General features: G+C 43.6%; 1 protein-coding gene across 11 annotated transcripts in view; it reads right to left on the minus strand.

Moving 5' to 3' along the window:
- LOC144936512 (transcriptional enhancer factor TEF-1-like) overlaps positions 1–13,988 on the minus strand; it is an 82,528-nt gene extending 68,540 nt beyond the window's left edge. For 4 of the 11 annotated variants that reach the window (XM_078863650.1, XM_078863648.1, XM_078863651.1 and 1 more), the window contains exon 1: positions 13,541–13,987. The gene's annotated coding sequence lies outside the window, so the exon portion shown is untranslated. Of the gene's footprint in view, positions 1–1,594; positions 1,681–11,056; positions 11,203–11,333; positions 11,577–13,458; positions 13,502–13,540 lie in introns of those variants that run through there. The other 7 variants (XM_078863647.1, XM_078863640.1, XM_078863643.1 and 4 more) reach the window with 6 other exon arrangements.
- Positions 13,989–23,494: the final 9,506 nt, after the last annotated feature.

A 23,494-nucleotide genomic window follows, 5' to 3' on the forward strand; every position in this document is an offset into this window, starting at 1 on the left:
GGAAATACGTGAGAAGCAAACATGTGGCCAAGTGAGATTTCCAGTTGATATCCTAAGTGCACATTTGCTTACATGCAACGCAACATGAACACAGGATGTGGAGAACATCCATGAAACAATTAGACTATTATGTTTTTAAGCACATAAAATTATATCCTTTGTTCAGGGCGCACCGCTTCTTAAAACCCAGACTCTCAAGGACAATCCGAAAAAGTAAGCAAACCACCTATTTTGACTCTGTTACGTTCAGCAGAATGCGAAAATCAACAAATACTTCTAAAAAAAATTCATATAGAACAGTGGTTCTTAACCTGGGGTGCACACACCCCCCCTGGGGGTGCAAGATGCCCTTTCTGGGGGTGCAAAATATGCCAGATTTTTTTAGAAGGTAAATCATTGTGTGTCTCTGTGTTATCTCTCTCTGCTTACGTGTCTGTCTATGTGTCTCCTGTTCTGTGTTTAATCTCTCTCTTAAATTTAGCAATCTTGGAAGAACGTAATCAACCAGGTAGGGTGTTGACTGTTATGATAGCCGACTATCTGTGTTGTATTACATTATATTTCTAAGTTTACTAGGTTTTGTTTTCTCTTTCATTTGTACCTGATGATTGCTTGTGTTGCAATCGAAACGTCGTATGCTATTATTTAACTTGTTATTTTCTCTTTGTACGTGACTTTACCGAAAGAACCAAAGAGTAATTCCTGCAGTCACGAAAGCGCCAAACCAAGTTTCAAACATTTGTATTCATTAACATTATAAAAAAATACATTGAGAACCAAATGGGTGCAAAGCTGCAGTAAAGGTTAAGAACCACTGATATAGAAACAGATAATTTTCCAACACCGCGCCTGGCCCAGTGAGCAGCGGTGTCCCGCACCTCCGATTAGCATGGGTGGCTAAGTACGGTGCGAAAGAAGTTGAACATTGGCGCGTGAGCCATAATCGATTTTAAATTCACACCTATCGCATGTGACGGCCTCATGCCACCGCTGCAGCCACTGGAAGGCGCTAAGTTCGCAACATTTAAAACATGTAGTTCTCGAGTCAAATAGTGATCTTGAACGGTGGAAATACACGAGTCACTGGGGTGCGGGGTGGTGAATGGCGAATTGGTACGGACTCAAGATAATTATTTACTTAACGGAGAGTTCAAGCATGCTTACAGTGAAAATTCCAAGTTTAATATCGGCCAAACTGCTGCTTGCACTGTACCATATTTACTGAACACTCGATATCTAGATGGCAGTGGCGAGCTCTGGTCAATACAGTAACGTGCAGTGACATGCAAGGCATGCGAGTGCTGTTTATGCGAGCATGTGCGGCAGGGAAGGCGATAAAGTGACATGAACATGAGACAATCGTGGCTTGCTGGTCACGTGGCAACCAGTCAGGTCACAGGTCACCAGTTGTAGGGCACAAGGTCCCATGGCTTGAGAGGGGCCCTGTGATGGGGTGTGGGTTCTCGTGAAAGTGGGGGGGCTTGGGTTTGTGCCGTGTTCAACTCCGTGCGCGTGTGTACACATTATATACAAAGACAAAATTCCCCCGTATAGCTTCAACAGACAGTAGGAGCAAGTGCTGCTACCCGAGTACCTATGAATGCCAGCCTGGCACACGAGGGGGTGAGTGGCTAGCACCATGCTCGGCCTCCTTTGTCTCCCCAGTGGTGATGATTTCACATCGCAGCAGGTACTCATTTGAGGCCGAGTCGACCTAGGGGAGGGCCCAGGACCGATTTAAATAATCGTCACTAATTTAGGCCGTGAGCGGGAATCGAACTCTGGCCGCCGGGTTCGTAGCGCAGCGCGCTAACGTATACAATGTGCTCCCCACATTATATACATACATATACATATAGATATAAACATTTTTTGAAAAATACCTACCCTGAAAATAATGCCATTTTTTTTAGCTCGTTCAATGATGATAGTTGCTATTAAATAACAAAAAAAATGCGTATACGATTTACGACCACACGCACTCACATCGGAAAAGACATGCCAAGGTCAAAAGCCCTTCATCATCAATGATGAACTCTTATTAGGAGCCCATTAGTAAGTCAACAATCTGGCTCACGGCAAGACGTGAGCAAGGCCTATTGGTCTAAACATGAGCGTTTGTGTGAAATCTATTCCAGATGGTGTTGGAATAAATCAACTTGTTGAACAATTGATTCCTATTGTTAAATATACTTTGTATGGACCCCCACCCATGCCGACACAGAAACTAACCAAAGTCTGTCCCATATTTTCTCACATCAATTTGCTCATCAACTCAGGCACGGAAAATGCAATTCTTATCATTATTTTACATTCATAATTGGAAAGCCATTTCACCGTTCAATTTCACTACAGAAAGCACCACACAAGTAGCGTGTAGTTTTATTAGGGCTGTTAGGCAATTTGACTTGAATAATCTTCAGGAGTGTGCTAAATGTCCGTGTGGATGTTTAACCTTTAAAAAAATATATCCGGCATCACACACCAGATGCAGCATGCACACGTTTTGCTATTCCTTTAAAATACGATGCTGTGTGTACACACATTTGTTGTAAAGTGCCGGCAACACGAATCAGACTTGTGAATGCGACCCATTTCAATATATTGTAAGATATAGGTTGTGTGTGCATTAGGACAAGCAGTACTGTGGATAATTATAACGAATTGTCGAACTCACGTATTGATGGAATATTAACTAAAATCAAATATTAAAAAAACTCGTAAAATTCAATATTTTTCGTTAACAATAAAACATTGTTTTGCTCGGTTAAGACGCATTAATCCGAAGCTTAACATATACAGCATTTTAATAAACTGTGAAATACTTCAGAATAAGGCACTTTTAAAATAATACTGGTGTACACTGGATTAAATATATGCTAAGGAACGGAGAAAACATATAAAAACTAATTATGATAAAAGCTTCTAAATTATGTATTGTTAATATTATTTTTAAAAAATAACAAAACTACATTTCTCACGATATTTTCTGACCTTAAAATCTGGTTTTTAACTTTCTACCTTCATGTCACATGCGAGTTCAACTGCTGCCCTGCCTAAAAGTTGCCACCCGGTAAAGAGACAATTAGTTTATGTTTATAATCAACCAGTGGTCTCCGATGTATACTTAACTCTATAAAGAACAATTATTAAACAAGCAACATCAATATTTATTACGGCGCTCACTGCAAAGCACTTGCTCCTTCCACAAGGCCAATTTATCACAAGTTAATTACGTTAACAGGGCTCTATAGCCAACAAATATAGAGCTACATATGGGGGGGTAGGGGGGGGAATACCCCCCTTCCTACGCCTCCACCCCCACTCCTAAACTAAAATTGCACCCATTTTAGGATTTCAAACTGAGTCAGAATTTATTATCCCCGTGGGTTAATCTCCAGAGTTATAAACTGCGCCGAGGAAATCCAGTACTGTACACGGACTCGCACATTGAGGGCACACACACACACAGCTGAAGAAGGAGGGGGGGGTAAAATGGGGGTAAAAGAAGGGGGTGGGGTAAAATAAAGGGAGAGTAAAAGGGGGGGGGGGAGTAAAAGAAGGGGGGGGGGAGTAAAATAAGGGGGGGGGGAGTAAAAAGGGGTGTAAAAGAAGGGGGGGAGTAATAGGGGGGGGGAGTAAAAAAGGGGGAGGGGAGTAAAAAAAGGGGGGGGGAGTAAAAGGGGGGGGGGAGTAAAAGAAGGGGGGGGGGAGTAAAATAAGGGGGGGGGGAGTAAAAAGGGGTGTAAAAGAAGGGGGGGAGTAATAGGGGGGGGGAGTAAAAAAGGGGGAGGGGAGTAAAAAAAGGGGGGGGGAGTAAAAGGGGGGGGGAGTAAAAGGGGGGGGGGGAGAGTTAAAGGGGGGGGGGAGTAAAAGAAGGGGGGGGAGTAAAGGGGGGGAGTAAAAGAAGGGGGGGGAGTAAAGGGGGGGGGGGAGTAAAAAAAGGGGGGGGAGTAAAAGAAGTGGGGGGGGGGGAGTAAAAAAATGGGGGGGAGTAAAAGAAGTGGGGGGGGGGGGGGAGTAAAAAAGGGGGGGGGGAGTAAAAGGGGGGGAGTAAAAGGGGGGGAAGTAAAAGAAGGGGGGGGGGAGTAAAATAAGGGGGGGGGGGGAGTAAAAAGGGGGGGGGGGGAGTAAAAGAAGGGGGGGGGGAGTAAAAGGTGGGGGGGGGGTCTCCACGTGCAGTGACTGCGTGTTCGTTCTGTCTACGCGCGACCCACACACACAATGGGCTATTGACTGCGAGCGAGCGCGGCACGAGGGGGGGGGAAACAGCTGCTCGCTCTGCTGCGCGAGCCGGGAGTTTTTTTATATTTCTGACAAAAGACTTTTTTTTTGCAGGGCAAGGAAGGGGAGGGGATGGAGGTTGGCGGTAGTAACCGGATAACTTTGCCCCCCCTCCCCTTAGCACCCCCCCGCCACCCCGCTTGATGATCACAACACCCACATTTCAAGTTGAGAATTGTGCAAGTGTGACTTCGTTCACGCCGCCGTTCGTTCGTAAATGGGGGGGGGGGGGGGTTTGCGGGAATTTTGACAAATTTCGAAACAAATTAAACATTTTTTCGATTTAAAGCTTTCGTGACTGCAGGGATTCATCTTCTTGGTTCTTTCGGTAAAGTCACGTAGAAGGGAAGTAATAAAAGAATAAAAATAAAACATAATAAAATTATTCTCACGACGTTTCGGCCACAACGCAAGTAACCGTCATCAGGTGAAAACCAGGTCTGTCGAGGCGACAGCGTCTGAACTTTACCGAAAGAACCAAGAAGATAAATGAAACATTGTTTTGGAATGAGATTCTCGCTTGCAACGAGGGCAGGAGCGGTGAAGAATGGACACACGAGCAAAAAAAGGGGTTCGTTTATTAATAGCGGCCGGTGAATCATTGGACAACGTTAAAGCTTGCCGCAAAATCGAGGCCAATACCATGGCCAATAGCTTTATGGCTCTCCGATGTGTTTTTTTCAGGTGACATTGCGTTTAGTTTCAGTTCCTGAAGAAGCTCTCAGTAAGCGAAATGAAACCGTCAGACAGAATCCTGTACAGCCACGAGATTTACCATCCCGAGAACACTTGGGAGACAGCTATACACACAGCCACAACCGTGAAAACACAGGCAAAATAGCTTTACCTTTAAGAGAGAAAAAACCCACACTTCAAAGCCATACTGTAAGCGAAATGAACAATGGTAAGAAAACAGGAAATTTGCAAAGCAGGCCTTCTTCCTAACATCAACTCTTAGATTGCTCTACAAAGAAAACGACAGCACTGTATCCTTGGTAAGGGTGGGGGGAAGAAGGCACCCTAACAAGTTGGTGCAATGCCATGGAAAAAAAAGGTCATGTGCAACTAACTATAGCAGGTGACGATTGTGCATTTTTCACCAGCGAAGGCTGTCCATGCGACTGTCTAAAAACTGACCCCCCCTTCCCCACCCCACAGAAACAAAATCTGTGCATTGGCCATGTTGTTTCAAAAACGATTCATCACGGAAACGAGAAAAGCCCGTCAGACAACTTCGTGGGGCCCCCGAGGCTCAGCCAGTGGAAATAACCCCAACAGCAAGAAGGCCGGGTAATACAACCCCACACACTTTTGGCCAAATATGGTCAGGCCGGAGAGAAGACCTTTCTTTCTGCATTACCATTGGCTGCACAGATTTTTTTTTAGCAGACTTTCGGCCTTGTAAAAAAAATTTATACAAGTCCTGCATGTGCCTTACCACACCTCATCATGTTCAAGAGACAAAAAAGCCCACAGAAAATAATAGTCCTTGCAAATAAACACCATGTCACACATTCAACTTTTATTTAGAACCAAGTTGAGATCCCATTTAGGCATAATGTATCTTGTTAAGAGGACATGGCGAAATGCAAGTGGTATTATTCTGATACCAGTTGAGATAATTTACAATTTAGCTTTTTGGCTAATGGCACCTGCACACAATAGCTTGGCTCTTGATAACGGCACGGCTATCTTTAAATCCCACTATCTACAGCACACTGCAACACTGTGATGATTACCTGCATTGTTACCTGATAGGTGCTGTACTCGAAGAATCAACTTCTTGCAAACTGGCCTACTGGTGAGCATCCATGAGATTCATCAGTAACATTTGGCTTTCACTTCCCTCAATATATGTACCAAATAAAAATATGCGTCCAAATCAATGTTAGGATATATTTAAATTCCACACCCAAATATATGTTACATTTTAGGCTAACGGAGCAATGCAAACAAAGAGATATGAAAACCAAAATGATAATAGGTAAGTTGACAATGTTGAAAATGTTGTAATTGTTTCAAACAGAATTGAGACCAATAATTGTGACCATTCTCAAATGACGAGGGAAGTGGGTGAATTGTTTGTTACATGGCCAAGGGAAATGCTGTCCACCATGTCCATGAGCTGCATAGGGCACACTGTACCCATTTAAAAAAAGCAGGTGAGTTAATGTTTAAAGGTGCACTTTGTGCAATACCTCTTCACATATTCAACACACAAAGTAAAGCAAGTGCGGTGGGAAATGCTTATTTAAAGCACGTCTAATATTAGTACCGACGTAAAATAAAGCGTGCAGTCTGCATGCAACGAAAAAGCCTAAGGGGTATTAATAACGCAACTTCACGTGGAATCTAAGCAGCAGGGCGTTGAAGCATATGAAACACTAATTGTGAGTGTATTAATCTTTAATCAAGGAACAGCTAAAACATATGAAAGAACATGGTGATCTTTGTGTTTAAATTGTTAATACACTTTTAATGGCAACAAGTTTCATACATTCAAGGTTAGTTGCAGGATAATTCGTACAATAATTTGCGCTATCAAACCAAATTATTACTGGCTCTGGTATAACTGTGCTCGGCAAACAATTACCCTTTTGCTTGCTCAACAACGACAATTTAAATGAAATACAAACCGGCCAAATTGGGAAGAGTAGTTTGCAAAGTTGTTTCCAAAAAAAAAAAGAGCAAAGTTTAATTTGTCCGCAATGTGACCGGCAACAACAAAAATTCGTGACGGGCTTGAATTTTTACTTTCATCACCCATAACGAAAAAATGCAGTGTCTCCTTGAGAAAATGACAGGCTTTACAGAACTTGACGCAATGGCGATAAGGCATGGTGTGTGTGTGGGGGGGGTATAACCCTATCACGTGGCTTCCGGGGTCATTCAGAAACGTTATTCACACAACACATGAAGAAGCCAACGCTGGAGTGGTGTGTATAGCCATTCAACAGCGAAATCCATTAACGTCACGTCCACCCTTCCTTGCAGTATGAGAATAATATAAACTTCGGCACAAGGTGGTGGTGGGGGGGGGATATAGGAACACACATTCATTTTCTTTCATTCAGAGCAAGGTGACTTGGGAAGGGAAGGGAAAAAAACTCTTTAAGACACATCTGGGATGCTTTTGTGTTTAAAGAGCCTTTTCGTAATTTATATGAGGACGTCCGCTGTGAATATGGAGCGGTGAAATCAACTCGTGTGTAGGAGCCAAATGGATTGCTGCATCGCGAGAGATGGCGAAGGCTTGGGGAGGTTCTCTTCCAAAAAGGTTGATAGATCATAAATGATTAAAACATTAGTTTGGCATAATTAGTCATTAATATCCACCGTAGTTTGGGAATGTCGCCAAAACTGATCGAGCCGTTGCTGAGCCTTTTGCAAACCGAGCACACCAACTTATTAGCTAGATGTATTGACTGCACACGTGATTGTGGGTGAGTTTCAGATACACGTACAAACTTTGCCATTTAAAAAAGACACCGAACCTTTTCCAAACTTGTTTGTAGCCCTGTTTGGTGTGTGTGTTCTTGATTTCTTCTTTAAAACATTTTTTTGCTTAAAGCATTATGTGAAAGGCAGCGTTGGTTTGGCCCTATGCAGCTGTTTGTCTAATGGGAGGAACGAGCCGCTCTCTGAACGGATTAGGAGGGAAAAGTCTCGTACACAGGCGGCTCAGATTGGGAGCAGCTGGAGCCCCCGGCTGACAAGAGCCAACAGGAGGTTCGGAGCACAGAAATGGGAGGGGGGGAGGTGAAAATAAATAACTTGTTCCAAAGAGAAGAAGGCAAGAGGGTGGAAGGATAAGGGTGGTGGCTAAACTGCCTGCCTTTCCTGATAACATGACAATGAGTTGGCTCGACTTTCCAAAGCGGGGAAGTGAAAGAAGCAGTAACGATACAATCTGTGTATAATCATTCTCTACGCCAAAACAAATCAATTTGGTAGGAGAGAAAAGCATCACTACAGACGTTAAAAACCGGACGAAATGTATTCAAGTGTCCCCTGCGTTATGTTATGTTCATTTCATAACGTGAAATTGTGCCTGTCAAAGTGTCATGTTGTCATCGTTTTGTTGAATCTTGCAAAGGTCATTAATTTTTACGCGATACATTTTTCCTAACATTTCTGCGCCATTATGTCAACACACGCGCTGGTTCCCCAATGAAATGTTTCATAGAATATGCTAAGCTACCTTAAAACAAAATGACCCACATATAAGGCTGCACTTATCTCAAGTGACATTTGATATAACGTTGCATGAAACTTACAAAGTGCCCATGAAAGTATGCAGCTTCACTTGCAGTCCATTAAAAGGAGTAAAAAAATACGATAAGAACTGTCATCCAATAAAGCCTTGGGCCCTATTCTGACCTGTAAAATGTAGAAACACAGCCACATATACTGTGTACAGTAGATTTGGGCAAAATTTCAATGACAAATCTCCAGCAAGCCCATGCCATACGAAGGCAAATTTGGACTACCAGGAAATATTCCACGCAGCCTTATATCAAACCCTTTCCTATTGGACATAATGACCTGCCAACATAATTGCCACTTGTTGTGTATGCCATCACAAAGACATTTGGCCGTACTACCTCTAATGTGCAATATGCCTATACCAAGTCGTTTTACCCCCAAAGTCCACCACTGATATACCACGCAGAGGCAAAAGCCATAAAAGCCAGACAGGGCCCGGTTAATGGCTTGGCTGTACAGAAATTAATCTCAACAGTGTAAACAGCAACAGGTGGCCATTGTGCGTAGGGAAACAGATGCTGTGTTAAAAAAAAAGACAGCACATACTGACATGTTTAGCTTCGACAAAATAAACCTTGTAAAAATCCGAGCGGGCAACTGCCGAGAATATGTTTGTCGCGTAAAATAGCACGTGTGTACATTGAAATCCACTTAACAAAGAGGCCCAAGAATGTATGCGTTTAGCTTAGAAGAAAACACTGAATTGCCGGTGATTGTAAACCAATGCTTGCTGTGCCACAAACGATCACACATTTGGATGCAATCACACTACACAAACAACAATGTTGCAATTCATTGTCAACAAATGTATACTTTTACCTTATAATCCACACGCAAATTGATACACTCAGGAAAATCAAGTCGGTTTGCAACAAAGGCGATGTCAACCCCCTTTTTTTTACACAAATTGTCAAATTTCCGAGCGGAAAGTTTTTTTGTTACAATGTTTAAATACACAAGAGGACTTGTTGCATATTGTTTTTCTCTCATTTAAATCACAGACACCCACCATTGCCCAAATATTGTTAAGAAATAAAAAAAACCACACACAATTGACCTATTTCTACAAATGCTTAAAATGCATATATATACACAGTACACACACCCTTGATGTATGTGTACATCTGCAGGTTACTTTCCCATTAATGACGGTAAACGGATCACCGAACACTTGAGAAAACGTAATGCTCGAGTGATTTGAATCAAATGTTGGGGAATTGATTACTTCCCCATGCTTAGCCACATCCTCGGTCTAACCAACTTTATAAGGAAGCAATATAGCAAATGTGGCTTCAAAGAGATTGCAAAACACCCCTTAAAAGTCCAACTCAAGGCGGTAATAGAAAGACTCTCTGCCTATCATTGTAACGTGGACAAAGACACAGACGAGCATTGCAAGCACTCAACTCACATCACCATTGATCACACTATGAAATATCGTAGCTACAACCTATCAAGTCCATCGAAATCTTCAAATACGAGTGAATGTAATTGTCAACAAAATTAGGTAATTAATCACGACCCAATAAACAAACGACTTTAAAGTCTGGAGATGATAGTAAGCCACTAGATTGTACTGTATAATAGTGTAATTGCACTTTCGTGGAGCTTGGTAATACGACTACTGTAATATAATCCTACGGCTGCGATAAATGCTACTTTATACAGTTAAATTTTTTGTTGTTATAAATACACAACGTATTTATCACGACTAAAAAAGATATCTAAAAATAACAAATTCCATCCATATAGCTCAAATCAAAACGGATACATCCCAAATCTGTCACTTGCATGTATCGACTCGTCAACACCACCACCACCATCACATCCCATCTGACACAAGGCGCAATTTGTTAACCAAAGTCGCTTTCGAGAAAGTCGATGTTGATGACGATTTAATTAACGACCGAATATGAATTACTGTGAATAATACGGCTCGCACACAAGTCACACAACACACACAAACAACTCGTGAAGACGCCACACACAAACGAAACAAAAAACATCTCCGGGGTTCTGCTGCACATTGTTAACCAAGCCGCTTCTACGCTGGTGATGGGAGAGAGATGGAGAGAAGCTGGCAGAACAGGGCTTTAAAGAAACCAACAACCAAATGATCATACCCCAACTAACCCTCCACGATTATAAGACGAAAAGAAAGACGTACCCAACCAAACGTGTCCAACTTGTAACCACGAAGACAAACACACGAACGTGGGATTGTAAGACGCGCTCGCAACTTCTTTGCTTTAACAACAACACACAGAGTTCGTCTTATAATCGGTGAGAGATCAACGAAACGCCACGTTACACGCAACTTGCCACCATCATCACCATCATCGGACACCGTACGAGTTGGAACAACAACACTCGATTTCCCTGCTTGATGCTGCACATCAGCCCAGAAGTGGGGCTGTAGAAGAAGCTTTTGAATGAACTAACAAGCCGTAGTAATAGTCTAATAATCCCCGTCCATAAACGTACAATCACAACAACAACAACTCACCATCAATCACATCGGAACACAGGGCGCAAACTCCCCGATGAAACCAACACACACACACCTCGTCGTAGTTCCGACTGCTGGTCACGACATTGTCACCAAAGTGGCATTCGTACAAGACCAGGGGGCTTGGGGAAGACGTGGGGGGGTTTGGTGGTAGTGGTGGGTGGGGGTGGTGGTATAGGAGAGAAAGAGACAGAGAGAGGTTCTTAAGAAACTAACCAAATAACAATAAAAACATAAACACCACACACACAAACACACAAAGCCCAGCGCCTGCCTTTCTTTGTTGAAGCTGCTAGAAGGCCCGCAACATACTTCTCCTCCTTCTCATCTCCCTCCGCTCTCGCGTAAAGTTGTGCAGCTCTGCCATGCCCCAGCACTCGTGGAGTAGTAGTAATAGAAGGGGGGGCACAATGATATAATCTAGCAGTAGAGAAAGAACCCCCCCCCCCCAAAAAAAACCTTCTCCTTAGTCCCAGTCCAGCGAAGGCGTGACCCCCCTTCTGCTTGCTAAGCTAAGCGAGTTTAACACGTGGCACCACCACGACTCTCTATACACACAACATGCACACACATACACACACATATACACACACAACAACTGCATAAGTTACATACCTCGAAGCTCACCCGGCAAAACTATCGCTCAATTTTTCCCGGCTTTCCAAAGTCTCAACAAAATACGAAAACTGATATGTAAATACAGTACTGTATATACTGACATCTTGGTTCACGTTGGACAATCATAAGATTGTGTTTGTGTTATAACAGCCGCTCTATTTATGCACCCGTGGTGGTGGTGTTCAGGAGCTTTTGCGCACACATCGAGGGGGGCACCCCTATTGGCAGCTGTCTCTGTGTGAGCCCCCCACGGGGTGACTCCAAACGCACGTGGCCTGCGAACGGGCACGTTTGGGCGGTGATCACCGCTACGTATAATAAATAATGACATTAGAGTGATTTTAATCATATACGTCTTTGCGAGAGTTACCGTACAACACACACACACACCTCCGACTTTTTAGACGGACATAGCCGATTAAACAACGGGGAAAGCTCACAAAGCTCACGTAGATGCGGACTGGTATCGAGATGATATACACAAGCAACTCATACCCATGCGAATGGTGTATCTACTGAGCAAATAAGACGGTAATAGTTCGCACACACACACATGTACTTGTACCGTAATAGACTAAGGCGCGTTGAAAAGACAAAGGAGATATCTCTACCAGCTAAGCTTCGTCACCTCCTGGTGAAGTTTTGTTGTTAGCGAGCCTCCAACTACAGTACTTACTACTCCACAACACATTCGTACCGGAGTACAACAGCAGGTAATACACACACACAACACACTCACACAAAGTAGCAACATGCTCGACATCAAGAACAGCCACAAAGAAGAACATCCATCCCGCAACAACAGCGCGAAACCCACAACGGCAACTCCCGCTAAGCACGAGAGACACACACAGATGACACACACAGAGACACACAGAGAGAGACACACACAGACACAGAGAGACATAGACACACACAGAGAGACACACACACAGACAGACACAGAGAGACACACAGAGACACACACAGACACACAGAGACACACAGACACAGAGAGACACAGAGACACACACACAGACACACACAAGAGACACACACAAGACACACAGAGACACACACAAGACACACACAGACACACAGACACACACAGAGACAGACACACACAGACACACAGAGACACACACAGACACACACACAGACACACAGAGACACACACAGACACATACACACAGAGACACAGAGACACACACAGAGACACAGAGACACACACACAGACAGGCACACACAGAGACACACACACAGAGACACACACACACAGACACATACAGAGACACAGACACATACACACAGAGACACACAGACACAGAGACACACACAGAGACACACACAGACACACAGAGACGAGAGAGAAACATCGGGCCAAAGAAGCAAAGCGCAACTGGAATTATTATTTTTAGAAAAAAATTGAAGTTTTAATCAAAATCGTTCTTTGCTGCCGTTCGAGCCAAACTCCATCGTTCATGTGCCCCCTTTTTTCTCTCTTCTCTCGCTTCTCTCTCCTCTGTTTTTTTCTCTCCCCCCTCCACAACCATCCGGAAGTTCGCCTTTGGAAAAATCCGAAAAATGTCGCCTCTCTCTCTATGAGAGAGAGCAGCGGCGAAGCGGCAGCCAGAACACATCGACAAGCCTCATCTCTCTATCATCTCTCTTCATCTTCCACTTCTTCTCACACACACACATCACACGCTCACTCACTCGCTAGCTAGCAGTCTTCTCAACTCTCGCAAGAGAATCATTCGGTAACAACACGAGGCCACAACAACAACCACCACGCCACTCACTCATCCCTCCTCCAACACCGCCGCCGCCGCCTCTCGCATCGTGAGCGGCTTTGGCTCCACTCACGGGCTCCACTTTACTCACCTTTTGGCTCTTCAATGCGCTGGAACCACGGGGCTTGCACGTGGGGGGGTGCCCCCCACCACCAACACCACCACCAACAACACTCTTTTATCTCTCTCGCTCTCTCTCTCTCTCTTGCCACCAAGAACTGAGCAAAAAAAAATATTTGGTGTAGTCAAAGTCAAATTTAAAAAAAACACAACCCCCCCCAACAAGCGACCACCAGCACCACTAACAACACCGGCACCGAACTTAAACACCGGAGTAAAAAATGTGTAAGTTAAAACAAAAAAAATTGTTTGGAAGGGCAAAAAAAAAATGTTAATTTGGTTGCTGCTATTGTCTTCCGCTTTTAAATTTTCTGTTTTTATCGTTTTTTTATGGCGAGGGGGTTCTTTTTCTCTCTTTTTTTTGCTGTAAATGATAGAGCGGCGCGAGGAATGCTAGGAATGAGAAAAGGAATGATATGAACGCCGCGACAGCGAGAGAGCGAGACGGAGCGCCCCTGGGCGGAGACAGAGGAGGGGCGAGAGGCGGGACCCGGACTGCGAAACACCCTCCCTCCCATCCACCCATCCCACTCACCCCCCACCCCACTCACCCCCCCCACTCACCCCACTCACCCCACTCATCCACCCCACTCACACCCCCCCTCACTCACACCCCCACTCACCCCACTCACCCCCCCCACTCACCCCACTCACCCACCCCACTCACCCCCCCCCCACTCACCCCACTCACCCCCCCACTCACCCCCACTCACCCCACTCACCCCCCCCCACTCACCCCACTCACCCACCCACCCCACTCACCCCACTCACCCACCCACTCACCCCACTCACCCACCCACCCCACTCACCCATCTCACCCGCCCACCCCACTCACCCCACTCACCCCCCCCCCCACTCACCCCACTCACCCACCCCACTCACCCCACCCCACTCATCCACCCCACTCACCCACCCCACTCACCCCACTCACTCATCCACCCACCCCACTCATCCACCCCACTCACCCCACCCCACCCACCCCACTCACTCACCCACCCAACCAAACCCACCCCACCCATCCCCCCTTCTCTCTCCACATCCTCCACCCCACCCCACCGTGTCCTCCTCTCTCTCGCCTTGTCATGGCCAGGGTCAGTTGTTGATTGGCCAGCCCTGGTTTTATTTTTATATATATACCTGGCTTGCAGTTACAGTAGTTTACTGGTCTAACTCTTTTAAAGTTGTTGTCATTCTCCCCACACATTTTTTTAATCCAGATTGTTGGGGGGGGGGGTCGGCGTTTATACCGTGAGTCATTCCGATCTCATCACAGACCGCTGACGTTGTTTGAGTTCGGCCCGCGGAAGTGTATGTCACAGACCTACCCCAGACATACCTTCAAATGACCTCTGGTCCACAAACTCATTGCCGCACATGTATACGTTGTAGTGAGGTATTACGTGTAATCAGGTCATTGAAAGTGTTTTAATTACATTGCCCGTAATCAGATTAAAAAATCGGTTGCTGGTTTTCCGCACATATGAAGTGTGTGGCTTTGCAAACAAAATGTATGATACGAGTGGTACTTGCAATCCAGAGGTTGCTGTATCCCTTCCATTTCCCGACGCATCTGGTCAGCGTGAAAGAGTAGACCAAATACAGAGCTCTCTTTAGTAGGCTCTTCCACCAGCAGTGGCATAAACAAACACGCAATTGCAGGTGTGCATCTTAACTTATTCAATGAGAAAGGAGCGCAACTTTCAAACGTAGTTTTCTTTTTAGTACATTCACGCACTGTGCCAATGGATGCATTTGTTTTTCCACATTCGACTGGAAACAGTTAACGTTTCCTGACTTGCGAAACTGGTAATCAATTCTGAAAATGGTTATCGTTTAACAGCCGTAATATGAGAAAAACTCCGTTTCTAAGTCTCCACATATAAATACAAACGTTTTCGTGCAATGGGCCGATGGACTCTAGCACCCGCTCTGCCAAAATAACTATTTTATTGAATTTGGCAAACGTCCCAGTGCAGGAACCTCTTGCGATAAAGTCACGAGACTCAGGCTTTGCTAGATAAGCAAAGAGCATTCGTACAACAAAAGTTAGCAATGAAAATAATAACAGGACTGATTTATACATTTGTGGTTACAAAATGTTTTTACGTTCAACAAAGTCACAGTTATTCGACAAAAATGTTTTCGCAAAGCATAATGAATACAAGTTGATACATAAGATAACAATTCCCCTTATTTCCCCAGAAAAGCCTCACAGAGTCTCAAAATTTTTCTCTGAATGAAATAAAGAAATAAACCACTATTTGTTTCCCAATAATACATATTGCAATCCAGCAGGGCTATGTAGACCCCATATTATCTAGCAGCATTTGTTTAGACAAAGTCTGGATCGCTTTCTATTGAATGCACTTGTGGCTGATGAGAACCCAACGGTCCAAACCAGTGCCAACAATTTTCAACAATTTTTTTCCGAATTGGTTTGGAAGTCTATTGGTGAGGCATAAAAAACATACTTTTATTGTATTTCTTATCTCGACATGAAAATGGAAGTATATTTTTGTTGTCCGAAATGCACCACAAAAACAACAAAAACATTTGCCCGGGCAAAATGCATGAAAACCAAAAATATGCGTTTTTGTACGGTATCTTTCTAGAGGGTCCGGGTAGTGGAATGTTTGGCCAATTCCATTCTTGAGTGGAAATGTCTTTCACACATGATTAAAAGTAGTACTGTATATAAAACATATGACCGTTTTATATTGTTGAATGGATGGATTCTATCCAGTGACAGACATTAACATACTGAAAAACAATACTTTCATCACACTGCCATTAGTGGCTGTTATAGGTAAAACCCATCGTATCGGAAGATACGTTTCCCAAATGAGAGGAATACATTTTTATTTGAATATGATAGAGTGAAAAATCAGCTAATGTGCAGTTACTAGGTGGATTATTATAGGAATGGATCATGAGAGATGGTGGTGGCTTAGGAAGGCTTTCATTCAGCAATGGATTGGCTATAGCTGATGACGTGTTCTTTTTTATTACTCCTGTAATCGCAATCGTTGTTTTTTTACGTCTGTGTGTTTTGTTGTGTGGTTTAATTGCTCCAAAGTGTTTCCTTATTTGTTTGTTTTGCACATTTTGAGTTATGCTTACATTCTACTGTTTGGTTCTCGATTGTGTACCCTGTGTCGTTGTCCTTATACTGCATTTGCTTGGTCTCCACTGCAAGTGGAGTGAATTTCAATATCCTCTCATCTGGTTAAATATATCTTGAATGATCCATCGAAATATCCCATTTGATCTGATTTTATTTTACCCCCATTTTAACGACGTATTTAGCCTGATTGAATACCGTGTTTACCTATAGTGTAGTATCATACTTGATTACAATTACTATTTCAAAAGGTATATGTTTTATTAAGTTGCATTTAAAAATCTACATAGCAATAAATCTAAAATAAAAAAAAGTTTACAACCTTTTGTCAGTCTGGTTCTGCATGAAGGCCTCACCACACTGTCAGTCAGGGGGTTATTTCACCATACTTTATCGTGCTGGTCAGTGTATCTTGAGATGCTCAGGGCCAGTTCAGATATCACTAGCCACTGATCTTAGCCATGGCGGGGAATCAAACTCTATCGCAGGGTTTAGAGCGCAGTGTGCTAACCACCGCTCCACCAAAACAATTTTCTTAAAAATATATAATGATTACGTTTCTTGAATAGAGATTCAAATAATGGTATGTTATACTGTTTCATATACAAATACGTTTCAGAACATGTACCTTATAAGGATATCAAATAATCAGTGCACTGTTGGATGAAGGCCTCACCACACCGTGTCAGACCTGTGGGTAGTTTGACCATGATAAGCCAATCTTAATTTAGGAGCTTTCGTGACTGCAGGAATTATTCTTTGGTTCTTTTCGGTTAAGTCACGTCTAAAAATAAAATAATAAATTAAAATAAAATAACATATTACGACGTTTCGATTGTGTTGCAATCGAAACGTCGTAATATGTTATTTTATTTTAATTTATTATTTCATGATAAGCCACTTTGTTGAGATATTATGTTTGCCAGGTCGCTTCTCAACAAGATCTATACAGTATAGCTCAGCGGGTCTTACATCATAAAATAAAAAAAACATTGTAGTTTCTAGTTTATGTTTCACCATGCTGGCCACTGCTGGTTTGCAACAAGGGTCCTGGACCTGTTCAGATATCACTCCCGACTGATGATAGCTTGCCCGGGAATTGAACTCAGTTGGCTTGGGTTCATAGCGCAGCACTATGCCAATGCTGCCTCCAATTGAATACGAATCACAGTCTAATTCCGGAGACATTAAAATATGTTCAATTGTGGCCTTGGTTTTTTATTCAGGGAAAAATCAATTTGGAAATTATACTCGTGCATCTTTTTTCGACTGTGTCATAAGTTGCATCTGGAATGTTATTGTGAACATTCCTCCCAACAGACTCCCATCCTTAGCCCGATTGATGTAAGTTGCTGTTGAATAAACCCTTAATCAGGCCAGGCAAGAGACATTTGGGGCCCGCGTACTTAATACTGCTTGAGGGGCTCCCATCTCTTCTCGTGTAAATGTTTTAATAAATATCTGGTAATTTTTTGGGGTTCCCCCTGAGCTTAGGATTACAGTAATTGTATCCCTTTCCCCACTTATCATCAAGCCTGTCCCTAATCTGTTTTATTTCCATGAGGTTATGCCATTTTTTTTACTCGAGGTCCCGCAGCATGTATGAAAATCTAGTCCCATTAACCAAGCACTGCCGCGATGTAGTGGGGGTTACAGATTTTTTTGCTGCTGATCCCTAATCATGTGTTCACCATCATCATCATCATCAACCACCACCCCCACCAATAAATCGCACTTCCTGGCTGAAGGCCTCCCGAAGCGTCACCATCCATATATCACAATCCTGCAAATATTGTTTGACTGTCACATTTAAAAGTATATATTTTACAGCTTAAACGAACTTTCCGTCTTGTTTCATCTGCAAGACAAGTGGTCATAATGCTATGCGTTTACAGCCCAACAGAGGGCATGTAGAGGAAAATAAACCAGTGGGTTTCTCCCATCATGCCTTGTGAAGACAACCCCACTAGTAGGGGGGTTAGGGGTGGGTGCGGTGGGAGCTGTGGGTCGGTGGGTGGGGGCTGTGGGTCGGTGGGGGCTGTAGGTCGGTGGGGGCTGTGGGTGGGGGCTGTGGGTGGGTGAGGGCTACGGGTGGGGGTTGTGGGCGGTGCCGAGTTAGGGGAGTGGGCGTAGCCTAAAACAAGGTGGGTGGGGGGGAACTCTCTGTGCGCATGCGTGGGGAGTGTCGGACTCAGGGCGCTGAGAACAAGGGGACATGTGGCCTGACAGCAGTGGTCGTGTGTTTTTTTGGTCAGAAGGATATGTTTTAATAAGTATAATTATTATTCAACAAAACATGAGAGAGACAGTTTATACTTTGGCGTGCTATTCATAGACACATCAAATCACGAGCCAGATAATCCAGTACACACCATTGTATTCGGGATATAATGGTTTCAACTTACAGTATAGTTTTTTTCTACTTTGGAGTAGCACTTTGCACATGTTTTGTAAACCCACGTTTGCCTCTGCTGTTTTGCCCCCCCCCCCCTGTGGTGATTCTGCTTGACTTACATTTCACCTCGGCTCTCCCTTGCAAAAAACATCGTTGTGTGTCGTCCTGTGGCTATAAATCAAAGTAAATAAATGTAAAGTGACAATATTGGAGACACTAATAAAATAAACAATGAGGAAATACTGTACTACACCAGGGTTATCACCTGCCCTGACTTTTTCCCAGAATGCCCCCTTTGAGGCAACAATCTTGGCAAATCTGTAAGCCCTCCAGGGACCTTAAACATCCCGGTTTTTTGTCCTTTGCGTAATAATACGCCACTCAAGACAATAGACGTACGTGCAGTCACCCCCTCTTTTGGTCTTGTGATCCCCTCCCCTCCCTCATGTCCCAGTTTTTGTACCTTAGATGTGGCAACTAGAACTGTAGTTACATTTCAGAAAACTTTTCTCAACTTACAGCATGGCTTTATGCCCCTCCGTAACAAGCAAGGATGCATCTGTTTTGCTGTCTTGAACGATTCCTCGAAATCTCTTCACACAGTTGACCCACTGGGATTTCATCCCACGGGGATTTCATCCCACTGTGATTTTTGCACACAGCGTTGGTGTACGGTGCTTTTTCTGCAATATTTTGCTGTCTTTTCTTGGATTTTCTGTTTGCACAAAGTCACATAGTTACTTTAAGGTATTCACGTAGAACGTTTCTACGTGACTTTACCGAAAGAACCAAGAAGATGAATCCCTGCAGTCACTAAAGCTTCAAATCGAAATTTACTTTAAGATGTTTTATTGTTCATGTTTTTGTTTGTTGCGGTTGCACCCGATTCAAGAGCCGAATGGCTCACAGGGCTATACCAAATAAATGAAACTGAAACTGACCATTGCATTCTTTGCACGCGGCTTCTCTCCAATATATTGAGCCTGAAATCCGTGGGCTGGTTGACACATCATTCGAGCAGAAAACAATGCCTTGCGTTCACAACGATTAGGGTGGAAAAGTTCACATTCACTGTCACCTTGTTACGTTGCGGATCTGCCTCGTAAAGATGCATAGCTTCCATTATAATTGGTTTCTCACCTGGCTTTGAATAAAAGATATTATTAATTTAACCACGACTGTTTGATGGCCCTACCCATTGCTGATGCTCACGCCTACGGTTATTTGCGCTTGCTGTGCAGCTGTAATCTCTCTCTCACGTGCCTTGATTTAATCACCATGTCTCCCCTTTGGCGCTTTTCCCCATGCACTGTCCCTCTCTTTACTGCCTTTCAATCACTGTTTTTGTCACGCCTTATTGTCCTTTGTGGTTATATGTCACTGATCCTGTGCACTTGTTTTTATTAAAAGTGTGATGGCTCAGATTATTGCTTAGCCTCCTCTGTAATACGGTACTGTATATAGGACATCTTTGGGGTGGAGCGGTCTGCTCTATAAACCCAGTCACCTGAGTTTGATTCCTAGACACCCTGGCATATCACGTTTAGCATTGGCCCCTATTGCAAAAATGGGGCACCCTGTCCAATTTTCCCTCTCTTTGAATCCCAGCAACTTGGCCCCTCCAGCCTGCCTGCCTCAGTTGCACCACGTGCACACCTGATACCACCCAGCTGCAGCCACGGCTCTCATCAGTGACGAGTGATCGCTGAACCGGTTTTCTGGGTCTCACCTTCCCCATTCCTTAATGGCCAAGGTAGAGAAGTGTGCCAAAACAATCTGCATGACCGACACAGTCACGGGGAGGCCTTCATTCAGCAGTAGATTGACATGGTGCTGTAAATCCAAATACATAGCCAGGTCAAAATTACATGAAGTTTATTGCTTGCAGCAACCAAATCACAAACGCTCATGTTCGGGCTGGTTGACAGACCATAAGAAAGAAGCGGGGTATATGTAGTGGTAGCACTGCAGATCATTTAGTTGTCAATTTACCGTGGCAATACACAAAGATAATACTTGAACCGTTTTCAATGCCGTAATCATTTCTAAATTGTTGCATTTTTTTATTTGAACATCCTCTTGTGTACATATTAGAATGTTTGATGGGTGAAAGCGATTTTGCTACTAAATCACCTGGAATGTGCAGATCACGGAAGCTAAGCAGGTTGCAGCCTGGCTAGTCCTTGGATGGGTGACCACACGTTGTCTTAGGCAGCGTGGTGAACAGCAGACGGCAGTGCAAACCATTTCTGATCATCTTCTTGGTTCTTTCGGTAAAGTCACGTAGAAGGGAAATAATAAAACATAATCAAATAAAATTCTCACGACGTTTCGGCCACAACACAAGCAGCCGTCCTCAGGTGAAGACAGAGCTGTCTGGAAGACAGCGCTCCAATGAACACCAGTGAACACCAGTGTTCATTGGATAATTTTATTTTATTATGTTTTATTTTTATTATTTTATTATTTCCCTTCTACGTGACTTTACCGAAAGAACCAAGAAGATGAATCCCTGCAGTCACGGAAGCTTTACATCGAAACATTTCTGATCATTTACCGCTTTGCACCCTTCCCTCTCCCCCAGTCTGGGCTCTCCACCATCATCAACCCCTACTGACCAGCATGGTGAATTGTGGTCCAATAACCCTCAACTCATGGGGGGAGGGACCCTATTGAGAAGCGGATTGACAAAGGGCTGTGAATGTTCGTGTACGGTATTCAACAGACATACCTTGCAGCTCCAACTTCACGTTGAGAGAACAAAAAAATCAACAAAGAATGTTGCTATCTAAGACAAAGCACAAGACAAAGGGACATGATTATAGATCTGCAAAATTCACAATTTGTCTCACGGTCAAGGTAGCTATTTACTATGTGTACGTCTGGGTCATCACGAACTTTTAAAGCAATCAATTGGAATCGTCGCATGTAACATTTTTGAAATGCCAGCGACCGTATTTAACCAGTGAAATGTCATCGAGTCTCATCATTATATATATTCATCGAGGTTCCTGCATTTGATCTCACGAGGTCCAAGTTAAATAGCTCACGAGAATAGGCACAAATAACTAGGGGTGACACTCACTACTGCCATCTCTTGGCCACCTCACAGCTCTGTGCCTGCAACATTTTGACAATGCTGGTGGACCACCCATCCAAGTGGAATTCGGTGAGCGGTACGTTTAAGGAAATTGTCATAGCCAATGGTAATATTCATAAATATTAATAGTACATTGTATCTTACAATGTGTGAAATGTGTTCATATCGTGGCTTATTATTTGTAAAACATTTAATTCGCTTTTATTTACATCCTCCGTTTGGTCAGGTATTTGAGAAACGATGATTTACGCACTGGCTCTGACATATCATGGCACTGAGTTTCAAGCCATGTTTGGATGACCTCTGGAACCAAACATTGTGTCTCTTGTGCCTCCTGAACATACACTATATAGGTTGTTCACCTAGATATTCATCAAAATCATTATTTAAAATACAGTACTGTGTAATAGTATGAACCGTTTTCTTGGTTCCTTCGGTAAAGTCACGTAGAAGGGAAGTAATAAAATAATAAAAATAAAACATATTTTATCATGCTTTTTTTATTTTATTACTTCCCTTCTACGTGACTTTACCGAAAGAACCAAGAAGATGAATCCCTGCAGTCACGAAAGCTTTAAATCGAAAAAGTATGAACCGTTTTGAAGATACACATGAGGAGAATGCACAAACATGATGTCACGTCTCAATGTTGTGTGCGTGCATTAACAATTGCCCCAGGACCCTCACATCAGAAGCTTTTATTCAACTCACGGGGTAATGCCTGGATAAACACTTTTAAGTAAACTAATGGTTAGCAACGTGCAACTCGGACTTTCACAAGAGCTGGCGCGTATGTCAAGAGGTCAGTATCTCAGCCAACTGCCAACGTGGAAATAGTTCATGGAGTCGCTTGACGTTCGGGCGTATGCATTCAATACTCGGTGTGTCATTGATTAAATTGGGGTTCAGTGCCTCGTGAAAATGGCTGCTTTTTTTACCACGGTTTCCAAGCACAGGGAGAGGCTCAAAGGCACAACATGCCGAGCGACTAGCGACAAACAGCACTAAACTGCTCAGTCATCAAAGCCACATGCCTCTTTTCAAACAAACCCTTACAACTCGGTAGCCCGCACGTTCGGATTCTCGTAAAGTCAGGTAAGTTAGTAAAAAGGGAAGACTTTGAAGATGGCCATTGCACCTGCTTCCTTGTGTACTCATCAAGCCTCTTTTAAATACAATAAGAGTGGCCTCAGGCTTTTATGACGAGGGCACGGCACGATTCTAAAGCTTAGCTGAGGACACTGCAATTGGCTCACAAATTCATGTTATGGCTTCAGCAGACCTGCGGTGTAAAGGTATACCGTCATCA

The sequence above is a fragment of the Lampetra fluviatilis genome, chromosome 16 (genome assembly GCF_964198595.1).
Source record: "Lampetra fluviatilis chromosome 16, kcLamFluv1.1, whole genome shotgun sequence".
NCBI classification, from domain to species: Eukaryota; Metazoa; Chordata; class Hyperoartia; order Petromyzontiformes; family Petromyzontidae; genus Lampetra; species Lampetra fluviatilis.